At 42.0% G+C, this 6,278-nt stretch overlaps 1 non-coding gene across 1 annotated transcript; it reads right to left on the bottom strand.

Annotated features, from left to right (window-relative positions):
* Positions 1 to 427: 427 nt before the first annotated feature.
* On the bottom strand, positions 428 to 533 carry LOC127114845 (small nucleolar RNA R71). Its single transcript, XR_007800603.1, has one exon. It is a non-coding gene; the product is annotated as a small nucleolar RNA R71 (small nucleolar RNA).
* Between the last annotated feature and the right edge of the window lie 5,745 nt (positions 534 to 6,278).

Here is a 6,278-nt window from a genome sequence, read left to right as displayed (position 1 = left end):
CCCGATATCTCCTTTCCTCCTAAATCAGAAGAAAAACCAAACATGGCTGAAGAAGGACCACGGAATCGTCCTCTTAAATTCTACACTACCCCATCTCAACAAGAACCTCACAACAGCATTGCTGCTCCCGCTATTAATCGAAATGATTTCGAGCTGAAACCCTCACTCTTATCAGTCGTCCAACAACATCAATTTGCTGGAAATCCAATAGAAGATCCTAATGAACACCTGAACAAGTTTGTGCAGTACGCGGATACTATAAAAGAGAATGGCGTATCTCAAGATGCGATAAGATTGCGCTTTTTCCCCTTTCAATAAGAGACGGAGCTTGGGCTTGTTGCAATCCTTGCCCTCCAACTCCGTTACAACATGGGAGGAGCTGAAGAACGTCTTCTTATCTCGATACTTTCCGCCGAGTAAAACTGCTATGCTGAGAGCTCAAATCAACGGATTCAGGCAAAAAAATATGGAATCTCTCTACGAAGCGTGGGAGAGATACAAGGACATGATGAGGATATGTCCACATCACGTCTAGAAGAATGGGTGATCATTCATACGCTTTATAATGGGCTTCTGTATAACACAAGACTTACAATAGACGCTGCCGCGGGCGGTGCACTTATGGATAAGCCATACACCGAAGCCTATCAACTCATTGAAAACATGGCCCAAAACCATTGCCAATGGGGAGGTGAACGAACTCCAGTGGAAAAGTCCCAGACTAAGGGTGGAATGTACGAAATCAGTAGCCTTGACCATGTTCATGCAAAGGTAGATGCCCTTGTCCAAAAATTAGATAACTTGACCATACCACCCGCAGCCACCGTGGCTACTGTAACTCCAAACTGTGAGTTATAGGGAAACCCTGGACACACTACACAAGAATGTCAAATATTAGCAGGAGCCCGAACCGATCAAGTGAACTACACACAAGGAAATCCCTATTATAATACTTACAACCCTGGTTGGAAAAACCATCCCAATTTCTCGTATAAGAATAACAATGCCCTTTATGCACCTGGCCAAGCACCGACTGTTCCGCTTGGATATCACAAACCAGCTAATAATGCTCCTAACATGCCTAGGAAGTCAAATCTCGAGTTGATGATGGAAAGCTTCACAGCTACTCAAGCTCAAACAAACAAGGACTTCTTGAACCAAAACATACATACTAGCGAGCAACTTAAACAACTAGCGAATAAAGTAGACGCCTTAGCCACCCACAATAAAATGCTTGAAACACAGATTTCATAAGTGGCTCAACATCAAGCGTCTATAGCCGCTCCAGCTGGAACATTTCCTGGACAATCGCAACCTAATCCAAAGGGACATGCAAATGCCGTTATACTGAGGAGTGGAAAAGAAGTAGACGGACCCGTAGATCCAAGACTCCAAAACCCTGCCATGTACCAAAACTAGATAAAACCTCAACTGAGCAGGTGAATGAACCAAAGGAAATAGAAGATAACACCCAGGAGGCCGAAGAGAAAGAGAAACCTTATGTATCTCCACCTCCTTATAAACCACCCATTCCGTATCCTCAAAGACTCAAAAGTTCTAAAACTGCGAATCAATTTAGGAAATTTGTTGAGCTTCTGAAGCAATTAAACATTACGATACCCTTTACAGAAGCCATCACACAAATGCCCTCCTATGCCAAATTTCTTAAGGAAATCCTATCCAATAAGAAAAAGATTGATGATGACGAAACAGTTACACTTACTGCCGAGTGTAGCACCATCATCCAGAATAATATGCCTCCCAAACTAAAAGACCCGGGTAGTTTCTCCATACCCTGTGTCATTAGAAAATCCGTCATAGACAAAGCTCTATGCGATCTAGGAGCCAGCATTAGCGTAATGCCCCTAACCATCTGTAGAAGGCTCAGTATGGGAGACTTAAGACCGACAAAGATGTTTATTCAATTAGCTGACCGCTCAATCAAATATCTTGTCGGTATACTAGAGAATGTCCCAGTTCGTGTAGGTCAATTTTACATTCCTACCGATTTCATAATCATGGACATTAAAGAAGATGCCAGTACACCTATCATTCTAGGAAGTCCATTCTTGGCTACCTCCGGAGCCATAATAGACGTAAAGAGGGTAAGCTGACATTCGAAGTTGGAGAGGAAAATGTTGAATTCATCTTAACCCAATTATTACAAGCGCCAGCCATAGACGACACCTGCTATCTGCTTGATGTCATAGACGAATGTGTAAGAGAGGTGGAGATGGAAGAAACCACGTACTCCGAAATAATGAAAATCCGAATCCCTCCAATCCTTGATGATAATAATTGGCATGAAACATACCAAAACGAAAGTCTAAGCGAATGCTTAGCACTTACACCCGACCACATGCCATGCCCAAAGAAACCTAACTTGGAACTTAAAACACTACCCAAGAACCTAAGATACGAATTCCTAGACACTGAACTGAAAAGACCAGTAATAGTCAACGCTGACTTAGGACAGATGGAAACCGAGAAATTATTAGATGTCCTAAGAAAATATCCAACAGCGTTAGGATATAACATCGCCCGATCTTAAAGGAATAAGTCCTTCGATTTGTATGCATCGTATTATGCTGGAGGAAGACTGTAAAACCTCTAGAGAGCACCATAGAAAGATCAACCCAATCCTAAGTACCGTAGTCAAGGATGAAGTAAAGAAACTTCTAGACGCTGGAATCATATACCCGATCTCAGATAGTCAATGGGTTAGCCCCGTTCAGGTAGTACCCAAGAAAGGAGGTGTTACAGTTGTTAAGAACGAGAAGGCGAATCCATAGCACAAAGAGTTGTGACCGGAAGTAGAATGTGCATTGACTATAGAAAACTGAATAAAGTCACTCGTAAAGATCATTTCCCTCTCCCTTTCATAGATCAAATGCTTGAACGACTAGCTAAGCATTCTCACTTCTGCTATCTTGACGGTTATTCAGGATTCTTTCAAATCCCAATCCATCCTGACGACCAAGAAAAGACTACCTTCACATGCCCTTATGGTACATTCGCCTACCGACGAATGCCATTTGACCTATGTAACGCTCCCGCAACATTTCAAAGATGAATGATGGCAATCTTCGCAGATTTTATAGATGAATTCATGGAAATCTTTATGGATGATTTTTCTGTTTGCGGTCAGAGTTTTGAAGGATGTCTATCTAACCTCGAATTGGTACTCGAAAGATGCGTAAAAGTAAACCTCGTTTTAAACTGGGAAAAATGCCATTTTATGGTTCAACAAGGAATTGTATTAGGTCACGTGGTATCTGACAGAGGAATTGAAGTGGACAAAGCTAAAATCGAAATTATAGAGAACCTTCAACCCCCGAAAATTGTTCGTGAGATAAGAAGCTTTCTAGGACACGCTGGTTTCTACCGACGTTGTTTTTATTAAAGATTTCTCAAAAATAACCAAGCCACTTACAGGATTATTAATGAAAGACGTTGACTTCATATTTGATAAAAAATGCTTAATAGCGTTCAACCAACTGAAAACATCTTTAATCACCGCACCCATAATGCAACCACCTGACTGGAGATTACCATTTGAAATCATGTGCGATGCGAGTGATTATGCAGTGGGCGCAGTGCTAGGACAAAGGAAGGATAAGAAGATGCACGCTATTTACTATGCGAGTAGAACACTTGATCCTGCCCAAATGAACTACGCCACCACTGAAAAAGAACTTCTAACTGTCGTGTTCGCATTGGACAAATTCTGTTCCTACCTAGTGGGAGCGAAGATCATCATCTATACCGACCACGCCGCTATTAGGTATTTGTTAAGTAAGAAGGATGCCAAACCAAGACTTTTAAGATGGATCTTGCTCTTACAAGAATTTGATTTAGAAATAAAAGATAAGAAAGGTACTGAGAACGTAGTAGCAGACCACTTATCTCGTATCGAAGGGAACAAGCCTGAACAAATCCCAATTAATGACGATTTCCCTTACGAATGACTCATAGCCCAAATGGGAAGTGATATGTCTGAACTGACATTAAACGATACAGAAATAGAAGAATCTATGGAAGAAGTACACGCGAATGCAACTCTGCCATGGTACGCTGACTTTGTCAACTACCTAGCCGTCGGAGCACTTCCACTTGACCTATCTTATCAACAAAAGAAAAAGTTCTTTCATGACCTAAAACAGTATTACTGGGATGTACCCCTCCTTTTCAAAAGAGGGACCAACGGTATTTTCCGTCGATGTGTTCCTGAAGATGAAATCGAAGATATAATCTCTAATTGCCATTCCGCCCCCTATGGAGGGCATGCAAGTACCTCAAAGACCTGCACTAAGATCCTGCAATCTGGCCTATTTTGTCCTACCCTATGGAAAGACGTCCATAACGCAGTTATAAAATGCGACCGGTGCCAACGCACTGGCAACATCTCAAGACGCGATGAAATGCCACAAACAGGAATCTTAGAAGTCGAAGTCTTTGACGTATGGGGGATTGACTTCATGGGACCATTTCCAGCTTCTTTTGGCAATAAATACATACTCGTCGTTGTCGACTATGTCTCAAAATGGATCGAGGTTGTAGCCTCTCCAACAAATGACACACGAGTAGTAATCAAGCTATTCAAAAACATTATCTTTACCAGATTCGGTGTGCCGAGACTAGTGGTTAGTGACGGTGGCTCCCACTTCATATCGAATATATTTGGAAAACTCCTTCTGAAGTATGGAGTCCGACACCGCGTAGCAACACCGTATCATCCACAAACTAACGGGAAAGTCGAAGTCTCGAATCGAGAAATAAAACAAATTCTTGAGAAGACCGTAGGAATATCCAGAAAGGACTGGTCATCCAAACTAAACGAAGCTTTGTGCGCCTACCGGACGGCTTACAAAACCCCGATACGAACCACACCCTTCAAACTAGTTTATGGTAAATCATGCCACCTCCCTGTAGAACTGGAACATAAAGCGTATTGGGAAATTAAAACCCTCAACATAAACTACACTTCTGCAGGCGAGAAACGGATTCTGGACATCCACGAATTAGAAGAACTGAGATTAGACGCTTACGAGAATGTCAGGATCTACAAAGAACGAACCAAAAGATGGCATGACAAGCGCATCTCTAGGAAGGAGTTTAAAGTCGGCGACGTAGTGCTACTATTTAATTCAAGACTTAAACTCTTTCTAGGAAAACTCAAATCTCGGTGGTCTGGTCCTTTCGAGATCACCAAGGTTCTCACTATTGGCGCGATAGAAATAAAAGATAGAAATAGCGACCCTTTTGTAGTAAATGGGCAGCGCTTAAAGCACTATCATAACATAGAAAACAGAGACTATTCGAACAGTCTCAGACTCATAGAGTTGCCCGCTCAACACCTAACCTAGTACAATGCGACACTATTGTCGAACTTGCGACATTAAACAAAGTGCTTAATGGGAGACAACCCACCTCCTTTTCTTTTCTTTTCATTATTTTTCTTCATTAATTTTCGTCTTTATTTTGTTTGCTCCCCCCTTCTTGATTCTTTGCAGTCTCTCTTGTTGTTTCTAGTAACTAACTTAGACATATTGGATACTGACAAACAGGAAAATTACTAACTAGTTAGTTAATTACTTTCATCATGCAACAACCAGAGGGGACAGTTTTCAGAGGCAGAGTTCAACGCAGGCGGTATGATTATCTAGCCCGAAAGGATATGGCATTGACCATATATTATGATGGACCGACCATGGATAAATTAGGCATCCGAGATAGCATCCTATATATGTTTAACCAGCTTGGGTGGGAGAACGCCGCCATTAAGAGACGGTTTGTCACGTACCGTGAATTAACCTTAGAATTCCTGAGTTCCCTTGTATACATCCCTGAGCATGGTTACGGACTAAACAAAGGGTTAATATCCTTTAGGTTATTTAGCATGGACTTCACCTACACCCGTCGAGACCTTGCTGACCTCCTAGGATTCCCTAGCGGCCCTTTCCTCTTTACTACCCGCCAGGAGGACCTTATCGATGACATTGATCTCGATGACTTCTGGGGTTGCATATCCGGAGAATCCAACCCAAACCTGACTGAGATGCACTCACAAATGATCCATAACCCTGCTATCCGATATTTTCATAAAATACTAGCCCACACATTATTTGGTAAGGAAGAGAATAACACCCTAGTGTCCCGTGATGAACTCTTCATCCTGCTGTGTGTCGATCAAGGTCGACACGTCAATATAGTAGCATTCTTGATGGAAAGATTTGTCCACCTTGTTAAGAATAATCGTACCCCAATAATCATATGTG

Source organism: Lathyrus oleraceus, unplaced genomic scaffold (assembly GCF_024323335.1).
Source record: "Lathyrus oleraceus cultivar Zhongwan6 unplaced genomic scaffold, CAAS_Psat_ZW6_1.0 chrUn0703, whole genome shotgun sequence".
Classification (NCBI taxonomy): domain Eukaryota; kingdom Viridiplantae; phylum Streptophyta; class Magnoliopsida; order Fabales; family Fabaceae; genus Lathyrus; species Lathyrus oleraceus.
This window is presented reverse-complemented; position numbering and strand designations above follow the sequence as displayed.